Source organism: Typopeltis vanoorti, chromosome 9, assembly GCF_054136105.1.
Source record: "Typopeltis vanoorti isolate ZY-2024b chromosome 9, IOZ_Tvanoo_1.0, whole genome shotgun sequence".
NCBI classification, from domain to species: Eukaryota; Metazoa; Arthropoda; class Arachnida; order Uropygi; family Thelyphonidae; genus Typopeltis; species Typopeltis vanoorti.
Genome location: NC_143557.1, coordinates 37855001 through 37876538, shown reverse-complemented (window position 1 = coordinate 37876538; position 21538 = coordinate 37855001). Strand labels below are relative to the sequence as shown.

At 35.7% G+C, this 21538-nt stretch overlaps 1 protein-coding gene across 1 annotated transcript in view; it reads right to left on the bottom strand.

Moving 5' to 3' along the window:
- Positions 1-21538, bottom strand: part of LOC150102980 (uncharacterized) — a 166714-nt gene that overhangs the window by 69013 nt on the left and 76163 nt on the right. Inside the window, exon 2 of the mRNA XM_090398061.1 lies at positions 6796-6908. The gene's annotated coding sequence lies outside the window, so the exon portion shown is untranslated. The remainder of the gene's footprint in view (positions 1-6795; positions 6909-21538) is intronic.

Sequence of the window (21538 nt, the reverse complement as noted above, 5' to 3'; positions counted from 1 at the left end):
CAGAGAGAGAAGATTATGGGTGCTAGCGTGTCTGCTGGTGCAATGAAGATTTCTGGCAAGAATAGATCTTCAATCAATGAAGGGATGGAAAAGCTGCTTATCAACTGGATTAGAGAAAGACAGATGAAGGGAGATCCAGTAACTTAGGCAATGATCTGTGAGAAGGCTAGGTTAATTTTTGAAGAATTGCAGAAAAAAACTCCAGGATGTACCTCAGATCAAACTGAGGAATTCAAAGCAAGTCGAGGCTGGTTTCACAGATTTCAAGGGAGAACAGGCACCCATAGTGTTCTCAGACGGGATGAAGCTGCTAGTGTAGATAAAAAGACTGAAGAAAAGTTTGTGAAAAAATTTGAAGATTTAATAAGGAAGGAAGGCTACCTGGTACAGTAAATTTTTAACGGGGATGGAACTGGGTTATTTTGGAAGCGCTTGCCAAATCGAACTTATATCACACAAGAAGAAGTGAAACTCCCACGACATAAGCCAATAAAAGATAGGCTTACCTTGTTATTGGCAGCAAATTCAAGCGGAGATTTTAAACTAAAGCCACTTCTTGTCTACCACTCAGAAAATCCTCGGTGCTTTGGGAAGAAAATCATTAAGTCCAAACTGCCAGTGATGTGGAAATCCAATGCAAAAGCCTGGGTAGACCAGCAAGTTTTCAAAGATTGGATTTTTGAAGTGTTTGCCCCGAGCGTGAAGAAGTTCCTCGATGACAACAATTTGCCTATGAAAGCAGTACTGCTCCTTGACAATGTTAGTGCCCACCCTCAAGACTTAAAGGATATTCTTGAAATTGACTTCATCAAAGTCCAGTTCTTGCCTCCAAACACGACGTCACTGATCCAACCCATGGATCAAGAAGTGATTGCGTGTTTTAAAAAACTTTACACCAAGGCTTTGTTCTCACTGCTTTTCGACGTGACTCACTCTTCTGACAAGACGCTGAAGGACTTCTGGAAGATCGAGTCAACATTTTCCACGCAATTTCCTTTATTACAATTGCCTGGGATGGAGTGACACAGAGAACCCTTCGTGCATCGTGGAAGAAACTCGTTCCTAATTTTTCTCAGGATGACAACAGTGCAGACCAAGCAGCTGGAGAATCAGAAGCATCTGCAGCCATGCGAGAGATCATTTCGATGGCGAAGAATCTCGACATAGGAGAGGTTGATGTAGAAGAGCTTGTGGAAGATCACAATGATGAACTGACCGTGGAAGAACTCAGCGAACAGCAAACAAAGGAGAGAGAAAGAGGAATTTCACCTGAAGAAGAGGAAGGGATGACAGGGGAAGAGAGGCCAATGCCAACAGCTGCCATTAAAGAAATTTTATTCCATTGGGAGAAGGTGCAGTCTGTTTGCTTGGAATGGCACTCCAACACTGCTGATGTGAGTAGAATGACAGACTTGTTCAACAACACCATCATGCATCACTTCAAAACCATCTTGAAAAAGAGAGAGAGACAGTCCACCCTTGATCAGTCCCTCATCCCTGTTCAAGAAAAGACGAGAAGAGGAAGAACAGGATCCTTCCAACATCTAAGGCTCAATACATTGTATGTATTGTGTATATTTTGTAATTTAGTGTGTTATACATTTATTTATTTATTTACTTACTTTATTTATTTATTTACTATACTTTACGTAAATTACGTAAAGTAAAGTAAATAATATGGTGTATTTTTCTCCCAATCCCCCGTTAGGGGGAGTGGGATGGGGGTCCGACAACGAATTAATATATTTTCCATAGACTTATATGGGAAATATTGTCTCGCAATTCGACAATAGTTCGGCGACGGGTTAGTGTCGAATTGCGAGGCACCACTGTATTAATACAATTTTTAGTCTTACTACAGTAGCTATAATGAGAAAGCATGTCTGTAGCTGCACAACATAATATATATTTTAATTAAAGAAATGACAAAAATAAATGGATTAAATTATTAGTTCTGTTCTGAAATTTAAATAAGCTCATCTTACTTATACATGAAATGCATGAAAATGTGTTAGTTTCAGGGGAACAGTCACATCAACTTTTTGAAAACTGGAAGACAATCAGTCTCCATCTAATCACCATTGTCGAAGGGCATGCATTTCCACAGTGTGAGGGGTTGACATCTCTAAATATTATTTATTTCTATGTACTTGTTGTATGTGGGGGTGAAGAGCGCTACAGTCGATTATGCAGAGCGTTGTGGGATTAAAAACCCAAGTTTCTTTATAAAGGCCAAATGTTTTACTCTCCAACGCCAAAAAATCAATCAACTTGAAATCGGGTTAAAATTTTTCTTCCAGTCGAAGACTAAATCAAACCTACAAGGCATTTCTTATACAGACGGAGCGTCGTGGAGTAATCACGAGGCTAACAAGGTTCATCACATCAATTATCGAACTTTTTTCCCCCCAATTTCTTCCTTATTGTGATGTGGCTTGTTTTGGGAAATGAATTTTGCATATTAGTTTGCAGCAGGCATCCCCCATGCGTCAGTTATTTATATAGTGATCAGAATTTACAATATTAAAAATGTAGCCAATCATCTATATAAATATCATAAGCGATAAATATTCCAGGCAATATTACAAAAGTAAATATAATTAAAAATAATAACTACTAAAACTATCAATCAATCACCTATGCGCATGGCTCAATTCTTTTGCCCAACACGAATATTCCTTCTCTTCGGATAATTGAATTTTGAGATCTCTGGATATTTTAGAACACAAAGCCCTATGCACGGTATTCAGCCATATGCAGATAATTAAATTTTTCCTAAAATATAAGAGGAATTCATGTCAATGTTTGTTTTTTTTTTTTATGTGGTTCTCACCCATGAAAGGTTATTAATCAACCTACAGTACATTGGGTGAACTAAGGATTTTTTTTCCCGTTTATATATATTTGTAATTTTTTATTTACTTTTACACAGTCAGAAAATATTGCTCTAGAGACCAAACGTGGAACTTTTTCAAGCACTTCAAGCCTCCAATAAGGTTTATTTCGAAAAGTAGCATTATACTGTTCTCGTCGCTGAATACGAATAATGCATTCAAACTAGAACAGTCTTGTATCAAAACGATGAAAACGTTATGTCTGCAAAATACTTCTTTAATAGAATCATGAGCTCGTACTAATTTTTATGAATATTTTGAGCATTCTTCAAACGCAATAGCCTTGCTTATGGCCTAGGATAATTAATGCAACTCGGTATATTAACCTCATATTAATAATATTTTTTTTTGGAACGAATTGGAAATAGTAATCTGTGACAGAGTTTGACATATAGAATTACCAGACGTTAACTTTACGTTTTGTGTTTATAAAGTAACGTAGCATCTCTCATGGAATATATGGTTCATAGCTGCAATTTCTGGAATTCCTGGTTAGGTTTGTTGCGACCAGACATATACCACAGTCAATGACGATTAGACATGTATATCGAAGGTATACCGGATCACTTGGAGCATATTATTTACATCAAACTATCTACGAAATAGTATTAGACAGGCTGAAACAAGGGTGATTTGACAGTTTAACACTGAACCGTACAGAGATGTGTTTTTATCGATTATGAAGTTGTTGGTAGGCTGGCTGGTTCATTCAAATTACGACCAAAGCAACCGCGACTATCAGGCTCAGTGCATTATGCATATTAACTGTGTTCTCGCCCGGTTGTCTTCCTTTGTGGAATGAAAAACTGAGAGTTTCTGGAAGAAAATCTTGCCATTTCTGCATTAGACCGGCAAGCGCTTTATATGAAGTTTAAAGCTATGCCATCAGCTACAGAGCCCTTATAGGTGTATATTAGAGCAGCGTTTCTCAAACTATTTGATCTTAGATTCCTTTACATTCTTAAAAAATTATTGAGAACCATAAAGAGCTTTTATTTATGTGGGTTATAGCTATCGATATTTACCGCATAGAAATTAAAACAGAAATGTTTGAAATATTAATTAATTAATTAATTATTAATTAATTTAACAATAACGATAATAAACTCATTATATGTTAAAATAAATAGCATTTTTATGAAATATAATTATATTAAGATGTAATTTGAAAATAACGTCTTAATATTATTATAAAAATTGTGGACCCCTTGAAGGAGTCTCGGATCTTCCCCTCCCCCCTCCCAAGGAGTCGGCGGACCACACTTTGAGATACTAGAGTATGTATATATAATATATATAAACACCCGTCATATATGCTTTTGCAGTATCAGTTTTCATGATGTACGAATTATTAAAGAATAGTAGAGGGGAAAAGTAGGGTTGTTTTAACCCCACTGAACAATGGCATAGAGTTCGGTATTTGAGAGCACTGATCGTAGTCAGTAGATTTAGATCAAAGATCGAAAACTGTGTGTGTGTGTGTGTGTGTGTGTGAGAGAGAGAGAGAGAGAGAGAGATCATACCTCAAATTAAATATCTGCATATTCTATTAGTTGCTGGGCTTCCAGTTAATTGAAGAAAACCGTTACTGACCATTGTACGATTTATTTTTAAACTGAAACGGACGAAGTGATAGTTTGCTGGTATACTTTTTTTCCCCAGTAATAGGACGCATATGAATCAGCTTAGAATTACTGCCAGAGCTGATGTCAGCAGAACAGATAACGCAATTTCTGATGCCTTATTCTTTTTTTCCCCTCTTTTTATGGTACTCCCATCTAACAAAATGTTAGAAATCCAGGACACTATTATCATGGGAAGAGTAAGAGGCAGAATAACCAAGCATGCCAACTTTAAAATCAAAACTGATTCAAATGCTGTTTTTGTTTCTTCCAATAAAGAATGCATTTTCTATACGTACGTAAATTGATTTCATTTGCAAAACAAAAGTGAAATACTTAATGAAAGTATTTAATTTCAACATAACCGAAATCATTTTTACATATCACCCATGATATATAGAGCATATTTAAACACTTCAAACAGCCATAAAGTTTGTGAAAACACCAGATGAAAAGGATATTTTAAAGTAGTCGAATTTTTGAAAGACAGCCACAAATGGATCATTCAAGTAGGCTAAAGCAGAAAATAGAGGAAAACATTTTGTACGAAGGATCTCATCTGATAAAATAATTTCTAATTAGTGTGAATTTCCAACAGGTCAGAACAGCTAATAGCGATCGTCTTATCAAAAATCTAACTTTACTTTTCACAAGGAAAAAAATGATTCCGTTAAGTTAAGCAACTTGTAAACGAAGTCTAGTGAAATCATCATAAATTTGTAATTTCTCTAAAAGAAAAAAAAAAAAGTAGTATTATATAAGGCGTTACTTTCATCCTGAAATGTTCTTCTCAGAAAGAAAAAGGAAAGGCAGAAAGAAAAATTAGGACCAGAGTGTTCGCTTACTGAATACGTCAATGGTAACCATTCATATATTCATCCACAAGAGTACAAAAAAGCGTTCGCATACAAGAAATCAAGCAAAAAAGATGAAAGCGATGAAATGATAAATATGTTTTAGATGCTACAATGAGTTCTTGCAGTGAAGGACTAAGCAAACAGTTCGAAGGAGGGGGGAGACGGCTGAGGACATGTTTAGTTATAAAGAATAAAACGTTTGGATGTTTCAGACGCATTCGCTGTATAAGATGTTACAACTCGTTTACGGGTGGAAAAGGAATAACAACAACAAGCAATATAAGATCGAGATCTTAGCTGTAAATGAGGTACAATGCAGGTTGCAAATAGCATCATGATAAGAAAATGGCATCTGTGATGAGAAATGGAGACTGTATTGATGCTCTTTAGAGCATCAATACAGCTCCGTGGGTATATTGATGCTCTAAAGAACATCAATATACCCACGTCGTCAGAATTTATACTGCAAGCCTTATTTAAAAGTAAACATGAAAGTACTTGGTTTGTTTGTTTATACCTGAATATAAAACACAAAATGTGCCCTCTATTGCTCATTTCCAGTTTTAACCTTCGGATTTTCTAAATTCATTCATTCCCGATGTTAATAAAGTCAGACGAACATCACGTTACATCACATTAAAATGCAGTACAGGTTTCTCCATTTCATAGTGGAATAGATCACCAAGACGCATATATAGTGACAGGAAACTTTATAACCAGACTGTGCATGCATAACAATGCAAAAATTATTCAGAAGCTTTACTTCAGACCTGAGGGTGAGCAAAGAAATGGAAACTAATCCAAGCCGAATATACTTAGATGGAAAGAAAGGACAAATACGATGAAATTAAGTAAAATATTAAGTTACAGTATTCAAGTACAATGCAATAAAAGAACGACTCAATCATTCAATAAACTGAGAAAACAAGAAATAAAAGCCGTTCCCTTTCAATTAGACCGTAGAATGAACTTCGTACGTTCTACAGAAATGACATTTAAATTTTACAGAAATTCTATTAGTAAAATTTAAATAGAAACGATTATCTAAAACTTTTAAATCCTTAATTATAAAAGGGAAAAAGATAATTAATTCCCGTTTCTAATTCCTAGTGGACTATAATGGTAATTCAGACAGAGTTATTAATTTGCAGCTTCATTATTGTACAATTTTAAACTTGAAATGCCTCATTCTGCTTTGCTGTCGTTTCATTTCTATAACCTACTGTACAGTATCGAAAATGGCATGAGACTAAGCGAAACTAATATTAGTAATATAGTAATAACCGCAAGTAATAGTTGTGGTAGGCTTAATTCGTTTTAGTATTTATATCTTCTACCTGCTTTTGATCATAGTGCATTCTTTTACAACATTAAACTTTTTAAATATAATTAAGAAATTTAACGATAACAATAAATTAATACCTTGAATCTTTCTGTCCGATTTTTCTGAAAATAACTGCTCCTTTTCTAAAATTTTTCCTTCTTCCAGGTCGATCTGGCTAGTGTTTGAGAAGAGACTTTCAGATTTCCAATACCTATTCGAAGCAAAAAATATTCGTATATATTAGATTTATGCCACCAAGTCATACGTGTGTAGAGGCTTAATTCCTCGCGCATTCTTCGCCGCCGAAAAGTAATTTATCATATGCCCAACGCACGGCTCTCCTGAAACTACGTAAAGAAAAAAGTATCGTCATCACCAGAGCGGATAAGGGTAATGCCACAGTCGTTCTTAATACCAGTGAATACAATCGTAAAATGAACATTATCCTCCGCGATCGCGCTACCTACATCCCGCTAGAACACGACCCCACAAAAACACAAGTTAAGAAACTAAAAATCTTACTCAAAAAAGTATTTTCCTGGCCCCTGACGTCACGAAAACACTTAAATCTTTCCGCTCCCGTCCCCCCCCCCCCCGAATATACGGTTTACCAAAAATCCACAAACCCAATTCCCCACTCAGGCCTATAGTAGATGCCACCAATGCACCTTGCTATAGACTATCTAAACAGCTGGCCAACTCTCTGATCCCCCTCACCGGAAGGTCCCCTTCCTATATAAAAAACTCGACCCATTTTAAAGCCCTCACAGAAAATTTAACCTTGAATAAGACAGACATATTGGTAAGCTTTGATATCTCCTCTTTGTTTACCAATATTCCCTTAATTGACACCTTCTCTCTCTTAGAAAACGTTTTTCCCTCTGACATCTTAGATCTCTTTTCTTTTGCCATTAACTCTGGGTATTTCTCTTGGAACAAAAAAATCTACAAGCAGATAGAGGGAACTACCATGGGTTCCCCCCTCTCACCCCCCCTTGCCAATTTCTATATGGAAGATTTCGAAAAACGAGCCATAGACTCAGCCCCACTCAAATCTTCTATCTGGCTAAGATATGTAGATGATGTGTTCTCTATTTGGCCTCATGGCCCAGACACGTTAGACTCCTTCCTCAGTCATCTCAATAGTCTACATCCAAGAATCCAGTTCACTATGGAAAAGGAAAAGAACAATTGTTTACCCTTCCTAGACACCTTAGTCACACGCCTGCCTAATGATACACTTACCTTCACCGGATACAGAAAACCCTCACACACACAGGCAGATACATTCACAAACTCTCCCACCACCACCCCTCTCAACAATATGGCATTATTAAAACTCTTATCAAGAGAGCCCACAATCTTTGTTCCAGTGGAACCGCCCTCACTACTGAGCTTAACCACATACACAGCACTTTCCTCTCCAATGGCTACAGCGATCACAGTATCAAAAAAATAATCAACTCCTCCCCCATTCCCCGTCCTTCTCGTCAACAAGATTTTAAAAATGCCATCACCATACCCTACATCCGTGGCACATCCGAAAAAATAGCCAAGATACTAAAACAGTACAACCTACACACAGCATATAAGCCCCACCGCAAACTTGCTATCCTTATCCGTTCTACGAAAGATCAGTTTCCTCCTCTCTCTCTCTGCCTGGAGTTTACAAAGTACCCTGTTCCTGTAAGCTGGCGTACTTTGGACAGACAGGCAGATCAGCATCCATCCGTCTAGAGGAACACAAGTCTTACATCTTCAAACACAACTATGGCCATTCAGGCTTCGCTGACCATGTTTTGGACACCACCCACAGGGTATCATGGAAGAAAACCACCATGCTCCACCACAGCAAATTCAAGAAAGAGAGACTTTTCTTAGAAGCAGCAGCAGCTCTCAAAAACCAACCAAATCTCAATAAATACGGTTGCATTAAGCTTCCGAAGATTTGGGAAACACTCATCACCAGAGTTCCCACCTTACATTCCAGGCCACCTACTACTGCCCTTAGAGGGCGCTCTACCTAGATAGGACTTTAGTGTCACCCACGTGGTTGGGCTTAGTATTGTTTGTTATTTGTGTATATGTTACATTAATTTTTTTTGTAATCCCCGTAGATGTCCTAGTGACTAGGACGAAATATAGGAAGTATTAAATTCCATTTTAATTCTTTTTGAGTGTTGCAAAAAATCCATTAAGCTTCCAACATGATGCCACCAAGTCAGATAACACACACACACAGTCGAGTGTAAAATGAGGTTTCGCTAACTATAATTAATTCAATAATGTGTGTATAATACACGATATGATAACTGAAATGCATTATAGCAAGAAAGAGGTATGTAGGATTTAAATTTTACAGACTATGTAACAGGAAAGTAAAGAAATTTATAAAATTGAATTACGGGGGGGGGGGTTTGGAGAAGAAAATGATGAAACGAATTTTTCTATTGTTGTGTGCATTTCCTAAACAGTCAACTAGCAATACGTTTCCAGCTTGAGTAACAGTTACATTATAACTAGCTATCAAGAAAGCTTTCTATAGACAGTTTTGAGATGAACGAGTAAGGCAGGAAGGAAGGAAAGAGAGAATAAATTGCTACTAGAACAAAAATTCGAACGACCATTACAATGCATTTAAACAGAGATAAATGAAGGTATCGAATATCGAATTATGGACACGGTATTGAGCCGTACGTATCGACATATACCTACTACGACTTCCTTTTAATGTTAGATTATATTGTAAAATTGATCTCTCTAGCAGTAGAGATGAAATCAATCTTTTCATCCGCTTTGTTTCTTCACGCACTGTATCGCTTACGATATATTAGATTGGCGGATAATAATTTCCTCAATGTCATCCATAAAAAAATCTAGATAGTTTGTGATGATTGAAGATGTACCTATAGCAGTGTACACGGTTCATCTCCTACCTGCCCTGCTTAAGATAAAACCAATAGCTTCGGGAAATCACGCGGAGATAACACAAGGTGGTATGTTTATTTTTCGTCTAGCCTTGATTCAACTCCTTTGCATCTTTCTGATATATTTGTCCATACATCCATGCGCTGTGTTCCACCAGAACCAGATTTAAAATAGGCAACTCAAAAACTAAAATATACCGCTCTAGAGACCAAACATGGCATAGTTTCCAAGCCATTTCAGACTTTCAATAAGATGGCTGTCTCATACTGGGAAAATAAATTAATCTACTTTTTAAAGGCATTCATCAACATGCATACCATACTGAGATTCGAAAGCACATTCTGATGATAAAAGAACAGAGACACCATCTATTTGGCCGAGCAGGGTATTGCCACTATAAACTATATATTGAGTTTTTTTTTCCCTCTCTCTTCTTCTCATAAGGGATAAACATACAGAACGTCTCTCTCATCAGCCAGATGAAAACATGTGATATAATTCATAACATTTCACACAATATTGAAGTTGACTTTAAAGGTAAGGCAGTGAAGCTATCCATCGACTTCGTAATGGAGAAAGAAAGCCAAAAATCTGTAATTGTTAAATTTAAGTCTAAGACAATGAGGGACAATCGACTGGAAAATTACAAGAACATAAATTAAAAAGCATTTTTATGCCATTCTCAGCTAAAGTTGTAAATCTACTGCATAAACATTTTAGAGCTGCCGTGGATAACATAAGGATCAGAAAATTAAACACTACCCTAGAAAGCAAACATAGCTTTTCAAGCTATTACAGGCCTCCTTCGTTAATCGGGTTGGTGAAGACGGTCGTCGTTTAAGATCAGGCAACAAAAACTGTCTACCATTTAGTAACTTTCACAAAAATCCTTGGTGGGTATGATTCAAACCCTGTTGGTTGCAGCGTGGAAAAGCGATCCACTCAGTCAAAAAGGACCACAGGTACTAATAGCGATATAAACCATACTTTCTAAGACTGTAATATAATATAATAATATCAAACATTCAGCACACTGTGCCTATTTGTTGAACCAAATATTTATTTAGCAAAATATCTAAAATGCTGCATTTAAACAGAAAAAGAACAAGAGATAAAGCGAAACACTTAAGAATTAATATCAGACAATTTATATTATACTGCTGTTACAGTAAATTGGATTAAAGAGACAGACTCTGACATATCATTTAGACTCTGACATATCATTTAAAAATATTATTAAAGCAGGAATTAGAAAATCTAATGGGGATTAACGTTCGTTTGTTCGAAGGGAACATTCATAATTAATATGAAACACCACTAGTGGAGAGCTTCCGTAGCTCAGTTAATATAGAAGAGCCCTTTGGTTGGAAAGACCCAGGCTCGAATCCCATCTATGACGTGATGGGATTTAAATAGTGAGCTAGCCGGTTTCATATGGTCATAGAGGGGTTTTTCTTTGAATGGTTGAAGAAGAAGAATCATATATAACTTAGATATACACAAACGATCACAGATATTGAATAATGGCTATTTATAAAACTTCACAAATCAATTCGATATCATTCTGCATGACACCAATTTTGCTAATATTATCTGAAACTGGTGACAGAAATATTGCTTTGGTAGGATGTTACCTGTTGTTCAGAACTACGGAATCAACTAAGGCCAGTATTTTACGTTTGTTAATTGAGTGTGTTCTTTTGGCAGGCTTGCCGGTTTTGCGGAATGACAAGGTTGGAATTACTGCCAAAAAAATTAAGGCTACAAGGCTGCACAATATTTCTATTAATTGTGTGTATTTTCTGGCTTCTTTGCATAATGATTGGCTTGGATGGAAATCCGAGTTCTTTTTCTATTTATACCCTACTACACGTGGCATTAATGTGTTATAGATTCTGCAATCTCGCGCGCGCGTGTGTGTGTGTGTGTGTATGTGTGTGTGTGTGTGTGTGTGTGTGAAGGGGGGGGACTGATATAAACAAAACCATTGCAAACTATTAATGCTTGAGAAGAAGAACGCGTACTATTAACAGACATAATCCAATTGCCTCATAGCATTAGTTGTTTTGGCTGTAATCCCAAATAACGAATAGCTTGGGAACCTGAATTCTTACTTGTATACCATGCATGTCTCTAGCGTAGTACCACTTTTCCAGATTTTTACACTACCCTACCCAATACTAATGTTATGATTGTCTTCTAATCTTATGTACACGGGATGCACAAAATATATAAATCGATTGCAACACAAATACTAATCCATAAAAAGAAGAACTGTGACAAGTATTTGTGTTGGTGTGTTTGTATGATATTTGCAGATGTAAATCAACTATTTTGATCTGTCTTGTGTCGAGGTATGCATCGGCAATGAAGCAAGAAACAGTTCTAATAATATGCATACAAATTCTTCCTCGATAAATTCTAAATTTATATAATTTTAATTACTAATTTTCATCCAATTTCCTTTTTTGCGGTATGTTATTAAATATTAATTTCTTCCTGAAGTATTGCCATGGTAGAAGACACTTGTCTTCTAATCTTATGTACACGGGATGCACAAAATATATAAATCGATTGCAACACAAATACTAATCCATAAAAAGAATTGACAATTGACAATTGACATTTATGTCTTTAAGGGTGAAGCAAGATGCTTTTCATATTCCCCGCTATCTGTCGTGGTTACAGTGAGGGTAAAATTTACGAGCAGTTTGCTCGCCCTGAATGGGCATGGAGATTATGCATCGTTATAGGAGGCTAATATAGTTTTTGGTCTTCTATATTTGAATATGTCCGTTGGCTCATATGCTGCAGCTTGTTGAATCAAATCATTGGGGTGTGTGGACGTCTTTAGAAAAAACTTGGAAGCTAAGGATTGTAGATAAGAGAGAATATATGGAATATTTGTGTCTCTATGGAGCTGGCTGTTTCTAACATACCACGGGGCGTTCAGAATCATTCTCAAGCACTTGTTCTGCACACGCTGAATCTTGATAATGTTAGCGTTAGAGGTGTGGCTCCAGGCTGGAGAGGCATAGGTGATTATGGGACGAATCGTCATCTGGTAAAGTTGCAATTTGATTCTGTTGCTGAGCTTGCTATTTCTATTAATTAGCGGGTAAATCTGAGCTATGGCTTTAGATGCTTTTGCACATGCAGACTTGATATGTTGGTTGAAAGATAGCTTTTTGTCGAGAATTACACCCAGGTAATTTGTTTCTGTCTGCCAGGGAATTTTAGTATTGAATAGTAACACATCTCCTGCAGGAGACATTGGCCTTTTTGAGAAAAGAACCGCTGAGCTTTTCAGGGGGTTGACTTCCAATCTCCACCTAGAGAACCAACCCTCCAGCTTTAGAATGTTTTCTTGAAGCTTTCTAGTAACGAAGTGGGGTCTGAGGGATCTGGTTAGTATTGCCGTATCGTCCGCATACAGCGCTAAAATGGAAGTCATCGGATTGTGAGGGATGTCTGACATGTATACAGAAAACAGCAATGGAGCCAGTAGAGATCCCTGTGGCACTCCAGCAAAGATATGGCGCTGGGACGATATAGAACCGTTAATTTTAACTTGCATTGTTCTATTCTGAAGATATGAACGGATTAGTCCATAAAAAGAAGAACTGTGACAAGTATTTGTGTTCGTATGATATTTGCAGATCTTTGGTAATTAGTTCCTTTAATTATTAAAGGAACTAATTACCAAACCGACACGCCGACTTAGGTATTTTTAACATTTCAACTGAGTCACCATATATTGGAAACATTTCTTTTTTTACAATATTTCATTAGATTACAAAATGCATATGCTCGAAGGAGTAACCAACCAACCTTTGTATGCCTTTTCCCTTCACTGTAGTCATGGTTAATCATTAAAAACATTAAATTAGATACTCAAAAGTACATTTTCAAATAAATCGCATTATTTTTGTATTTCATACATCGATATAAATATGTTGCTTGATATAAGTTTATTCTACTGCCCTTTTAAATTGTTACAATATCGTTTATGGAATGCGGTCCGTGCAATCGCGAGATACATATGCAGCAAATTAGCTCATGATCAAAAGATCATAACTTACTGCGACAGCAAACTAAAACTCATTAGAAACAACGTATTTTTTAAAATGAAACTGGCAAAGTTTTTTGGTATAATCACACAAGAATGGTGTGTGAACAAAGAGTGATTTTTTTTCCATTTCAAACAGGAATGTTTGTAATTAAACCTACAGAACACAATTAGTTTATAAAATTTTATTATTATTATTATTATTATTATTATTATTATTATTATTATTATTATTATTATTATTTCACAAACTCCTTGGACTCAAAGACCTTTCGAGGTAGATAAAGAATAGGAAGCAATCTAACAGGTAGAATATTTGTTTTTATCTTGCTTTAGACTGATTCAATGAGTGTATTCACTAACCAGTATCCCCTAATAAATAATAATAAAATAAATAAATAAGTAATGAGTTATGCTTCGTCTGCATCAAAGAAAAAAGTTATGCATCATAACTTTACACTGTTTCCAGGAATGACCTCATGTTGTATTCCTTCCCCTTACTCCCTTTTAAATTATCACAGGTAAACTCCTTCGATCAAATTAAATATGCCATATGATCTCTTCATCTCCTATTGTGATGGAAAGGGCGATTATGAATAAACTCTGCAAATAGCTGTCCTTCATGCCGTAATACTAATATTCCAAAACCGACTGTTATCTGCTTCTGCACCTTTTCCACGGCTTGCTTATCATTCACAAATCTAGGAGAACAAATCTGTGCATACACAGTAGTCCAGTTACGGTCAAAGCCTTGCATACTGGAATGATGACCTTCTTTTCTTTTCTTATCGGTCTTCTTCTTCTTAGCACTTCTTATTCTGCAGTTTTTATAAATTTTGCAATATGACCGTCAAACTTTAACTCTCTATCCGCAGACAGACAGACTTGCTCAACTTCAGTTAAAAAACTTTATAAAGATTCCTAGTATTCTAGACGAAATTAAAAATCAGGTCTTTATAACCGAATATCTTCCGACTGCACTTGAATTCCTCTGAAGGAAAATGTTTTAGGCAGGGAACATAACATTTGGGACGAAGCTACAATGGACAAAGGATGTCATTGGTAGTACTCTGAGTCAGATGAAGAGTACGACAAAACACGGTACACTGTTATCTTGTGAAAAGGGAAGCCTAATTTTACTCTGCCTCCCATGCCATATAACTTGAACAGAGAGGTGGTGGTGGTTTTTAACCCTTTCCTCCATCCATACATAAAAAGTACGATTAACTTATACGCACCTGAAAATAATCCGAATACCTTTCTTGAGAAATGAATAGTGTAGTAAGGACCCACATTCAAGAACAACTCAAAAGCCTTAACGCCCCTGACTAGAATTAATAGATGGGGAAACATCTCCCCACTACGTACTCAGCATCAAGTTAGCTTTACCATATTAGCTTATCATATTATATTGTGAGCGAATTTTAAATACCATTCTAACTTGGATATGTTTCTTGTTAAACTTCAGAACACATATTAGAACCCAAATGTTTAAGAGGCAAACTTCTTTTTTGCATAAAACTTTACAGCGAAGCAAAGTAAGCCTGATATAAGAGAAACAATAATTCAGTGTATAAATATATTAGTTAGTGAATATTATTTATATTAGCTCAATATTTACTTCTCAGCCGTAATTTTATTAACTCATGACTCTTTATCGAAGCGCTATCAAAACTTTTAAAATACTTTACTTCATGAGAATTTAGAGTGATATGCATCGTTCGTCGGAGGAGTTTCTATGACAAAGTGCAAAAAACACCCATTTGAAAACCATCCAGCGGCCATAAAATATGGTGTTGCTTATACATTAGTCTGGCAACTTTAAAAATACAGAACGAAATTATCATAACGGCACTTTCATGTTATTTCTTTAGTACAATAGCGTTACATTAAACAAATATAGATAAAATATAGTGTAATGCATCAATAAAAAATTCAACTATTTTTTTCTTTTGTACATATGCTGTATGCGGTAAGTTCAATATAACTCCTGATGTTTTATATAAAACTGCAGTCTTCCAAAAATAAATAAAAAAATACAATATTTTAGTAGAAGATCTAATTAATCTGATAGTCGAATGACCTGGTTCTTAATTACTATCGGCAGGAGACTAATTTTTAGTAATTTAAGCACTCGCCAGGCGTTTAATGTTAATATCTTTTATACAGTAATTGATGTTCACACTAATAAAAGAGCAGCCCACATTTACACTGATGACCTCAGATACTCGATCTGTTTTAATTTTAAAGCTCGGGTTAAGAATCCACAAGTGTTGTAATTGAGAGATTGAGAGATTAAGAGATTGTAATTTGAAAGATTGTGTATTTTTTTAAGTTCATTTCAAATTTCATTGCGCATTTGTGTCTTAGCAGTTTTTTTTGTCAACAATCTCTGCAAAATAATTTGCTTTAATTTTGGGGTCTCGTTTTGCGCTTGCAATTTACTAATGTATTATTAAAAGTTAGGCATAATTTGTCTACTTTATTTAAATACATGTAATGAATTTTATAGTAGCATGGAAAAAATATACTAATCGAGGTATATATGATAATGAGCTAATTTAAAAAAAAACATTCCTGTAATATGCTTACGATATCAATCCATGGAAGAGTGAAATAATGGTAGAAAAAAACAATTAATTTTATTGTAGTATTGCTTGTAATTATTATTGTGCTTAAAGGGTCTAATCAAGGTTGTCAAAGAACAACAACAATAATAAAAAAAACTTTTGACATTCTGTATCATAATTATTAACGAGTTGAGAAAGATATTTCTCTTCATAAAAAAAAACAACTGAAGATATAAATTGCTTATTGTTACATATTATATACATTCAGTAATAAAAGCATTCATTATTACAGAGATCGCTACAAGGATAGCGTAAACTTGTATGGTAGCAGCACGCACAACGCGCGCGCACGCGCGCGCACACACACACACACACACACACACACACACACACACACACACACACACACACACACACACACACACACACACACACACACACACACACACAAATAAATAAACAAGGCTAATTAAGTTAAGGGGATAATAAATCCCTTGTTATTTCAAAGCCGAATAAGAAACTCGAAGATCGAAATCTAAGCGTTTCATGCCGAAGAACTTCCGGCGGGTCCAAGCGTAAGTCAGCACCTGGTAGTACAACACTAGGGCAACTCGGAGCAAAGGTGGAGCAAGTTTTGATCATTGTCCTTTATATTTTTCTCATAATATAAAACGCAGCTCCTAGGAGATGTATTACTGTTTTGCATTATGAGGGAAGGTCACTACCCAGACCGATTTCTACCTTTATTGAGGTCTCATCAGTGAGTAGGTAGACCTGGATAATATTAAGGATTATTACACCATACCAAGGACTATATCAAGGATTACTACACCATACCAAGGACTATATCAAGGATTACTATTATACCTGGATTATTGTAGTAATAAACAAGGCTGTCTAACATTTCATGAGGTTCGGATTTTTCCATTTTGCTACAAATATTGGCAAATTCTCAATGGCAGTGGCGGCGCTAAGAACAGTATTAGCGTTTTAATTATTTTTAATTTTTTTTCTGTACAATGTATGACCATCATAGCATATTGTAATAACAGTATTTTAACAGCACATTTCTCTGTTCAATTAAAGCAAAAATTTAATTTTTTTTCTTGTATTATGACAAAGCAAAAATAAATAAATAAATAAAAGCAATAATGATAACATGTACTACCTAATCTCAAGACATGAGCTGAAAGTCATTACAAACCCTGCATCCCAGTACGATATCCTTTCCAATGGGATATCGCACATACTCTGCAAATAGAACATTATGAATTTTCATATTCAAGGTACTTATTACAAAAATTAAAAAAATAATAAATTCAGAATTGTAAAGGACGCGAGTGTGTTTCCCTGATAAGATGGAAACTTTTCGGAAAATGTGTAATAATATGTGTTTTTCCATTTCACTCACGCAACTTTTTTTAAAATTTATTTTCAAACAAGAAATGCACTCATATAAAGCGAATATCATCAAAGAACTACCATAAGCCTTAATGCAAGCCACTACTACGTGTGACAGCATTCGCCATTTCACCTGTTCGGCGTTTTTGTGACCTTGAACAAAACTAACTCCGTCTCTGCTCGCTGGTGCTCGAAAAATCCGAACATTCTTTACACGATTATTTATACTGATTCAGAGCAAACTCTGTGATTTATACTGTTGTATGTATATACACGTAGAAGCAGATAGTTGTTAGCCTACAAATAGAGCAATAGGGTTTGTGTTTTTTTGGCAGATATTTAAATAAATATGCAAATCGTTTCTTTTTCTTTTTATTTTGATAGCAAATTATCATGGCTGCAGATTTAAGCAGGAAAGAGACAACAGACACTAATTTAATACGGAGTGGAAATAACAGCTACTATTTTATTTTATTTATTTTTATAACATCCTTAGAGTTCGCAATGCCAATAAAAAATCTATATGAAATATTAATATACATCAATCAATAGAAAACCGCTGTGCGGGCAGGGGTGAAGAGAAACGTAATCTATTGATATCCGTTTTGAGGAGCTGGAGGTTGTAGTCTTCGGAGAATACTTCACGGGGAAGGCTGTTCTGAACAGCAGGGATGAATCTGAACACGTTATACTTAAAATCCTATACAACATTATATAAGCAGATGCGGATTCTGGAAAAATTGGCACTTGGCATGCAAATATCTGTTCAGAACTAAACGTACTAAACGTGAGCGTCTTGAAGGTTTCAATTCGTTTAGCCTTTCTCTATCTTCACATTATCTTCTATTCGAAAGAATTCCACGAAACAATAAGAATTATTTTAGTTCCGTTGACCGTTTCGGTAATGTTTTAAATTTACACGATCGATTTTGGAGATGAAATAAAAACATCACCTGTCCTGCATTCCGAGAAATTCCTTATTCTCAACCTTTTTATAACTTATTTTATCGAAGCATTCACGCCACTTCAGCTCTATTTTTCTCTATTAATTAATTCCATATATAAAAGACTGTAAAACTTGTACCATGGTAGTACTGTAGATGGATAAAAGGTCTGAAGGAACGAACGAAGAAACTCAACTGATATCTGATTAGATAATTACAGGCCTTGTAGTTATGTCATTCCAAATTTATATTAAACACCTTTTCCAGATAGCAAAGCAGCAAACCAGATGAGATGGCACATGAAAATGATGAGAAGATGGTTCAGTTAGTCTGAAGATGAACTTTATATGATATTAAATAGTCGCTATTTGTGTTTCAACAGAGTTGAAGAAAAATGGATCATTTAATTTAATTAACAAATGTACCCAACAGATTGTTAATTACATAAAGATCAGATTTCATTCATTCTTTCTTTTTTTTTGAGTGATTTATATCTCTACCCTTTCTTGAAGCAAACGTATCGCATCTATAGCCTCCTCAGCTCATAAACGATTTAGTACCGTATTTCCACTCAACGAACAACTTCTCACCCTGTACAGCTGCTTACGCTGCAATCGCAAATACGCTCCAACTTTAGGATATCATTCATATATTGTGGGTGGTGAAATTTCGCTAAAATAAGATACTATGTCGAAAAACAAATGGCAATCCTAATAACAGATTACATCCTTCTTGGTCTTTTCTATGTCTTTTCAAAAGTTTTTTTTCAAGAGTGGTTGGTCTTCTGAACCGGCTTCTATGCGATATGAATCTACTGCTCACCATCTGTTCACAGTCCAGCTTGTCGTCCTCCTCTTTCAGTTCGTCTATTTCTTTGTCTTCTAACAGTCTTCCTCGCACTATTTTCTCCAAATACAACCTTCAGTTGCTCATGAGAAACATCAGCGGGCTTTCCTTCATTCTTGCCCACTCTCCCCACACACGACACCGATAATGTACTAGAGGATTTGTAAGCTCTCACGTATGCGTTGTAATAAATCTCTCTCTCTCTCTCTCTCTCTCTCTCTCTCTCTCTCTCTCTCTCTGTGTGTGTGTGTGTGTGTGTTATTCAAATATCTAGAAAAAAAAAGAGGTGTTATCAATATTAGGAATAAACACTTTACTGTAGAATAAAGTTATTTAAAAAGTATTCAGAGAAAAATAGCTCATCATCCAGTATAATAAACGATTTATTGGATAATGAATGTCGCCTTTCTATCAGAGGAATGCTCTTTTCTTAATTTCAAAAATTCTGGAATAAAAGTGGTCTTTTAATGAAAGCAATTTAATTATTCACACTCTGAGTATTTTTCTGATAGTTCTTGAGTACGAATAGTTCACTGTTTTCCAAACAAGTTGGTCATATTTCCATCTTAGTCCACTTAGGAAGTGTCACTAAAGTTGCCAATTGTGATTTCTTCGGAAGTTTTATGATCCTCAGAGGCTTCTTTCAAGGTCTCTCAAGATACCTCTAAGTAGTGATATCTTTTCTTGCGATAATGGAAGCGCAATACTCTTCGGCTATAAGGCTTTTCCCGACTTGCGTCAGCTGCGCATTATCGTGTTTCGCTGGGCGATACTCGAGGAACTCTGAAAACAGAAGCAGCACGCATGCGCTAAACTTTTTTTTTTGCGTCCCCCACTATCCGCGAAATGATCACAGGTAGAACGCTGGAGGCTTGCGCATGACAAGGCTAACTAACATGTATGGCTTCAAGTCATCGTATGACGCTTTGGCTTCTCTTGTGTTCACAAGAAACAGTGACTACCAGTGAGTTAGTGATCGAATAAGTCCTTTAATTATGTCCGAAAGAAAAGACTGTGAGTAATTGCCTATTTTTATTTTAGCTTACGAAAGTTAATGATAGAAAAAGACGCCCTAAGACCGGATATGTGCACTAAGAAAACTTTATGCCGGTAAATGAAATTCAGCTATTGAATTAGATAATAAATAATTTATTGTATATAACAATTTATCTGGCGGTGAAGAATATGTGAAGAAAGTTATTAAGAAGCGTATAAGAAAATAAACGGACTACGAAACTCAGAAGCATCCATGCAGCAATTAAGTTAAACATATATTTCAAGTGAAGCCATACATCAACATTTTTTTTCATCTTTAACGTAAGTATTGCCTACAAGTATTTCCCGAGATGCAATTCGCTTGCAACATTGATTTACAAATTTGTATTGTAATGCTTTACATTCAATACTTGATCGTTTTCAGGAAAATGAACCGATACCTGGCTTCTTGTCTTCTGCGTGTTTTTAAAGCTTGTTACTATAGCAACGAACGGCGTGGCGCGTGTTACCTGTAACTGTGAAAGGCAATGTGCCTGCATATGCCAATTCAACGTTCTGTGCAACCTTTCGGTTTTGGCAGACCGACTCTTCTAAGCCTATATTCGTCTGATTTAAGGTACACACCACGTACTAATTTTTTATAAAAAGCAAAATATTATCTACAGAAAACTTATCCTTAAACAACGCTTTTGTATACTTGATATTCTCAAATTTCAAGAGTTAAAACGATAATCGTGAATAATCATTTAATAACCGATCAATGTGACATATTCTACGTCGTACAACGTAGAATAATCAGAGATTTGTTACTTCTAGGTCTCTATATTCACTTAGAGAGAACCATAAAAGAAAGGGAATGATATGAAACGAAAGGGTATGAACTGTTAGCTAATAATACTGAAATTACCACAATAATTCACATAAATAAATATCTTTGACCATTAATGAGGTCAGAATGTAGATATTCTTTTCAATGATAACAAAGTGTTTCCTTGGTTTCCCATAGAAACAGTCATTGCCGAGAACACGCTTCTACAGATGTATGAGTCACAGGTTATTGGCAGGGTTGAAATTTCACATTTGTGTG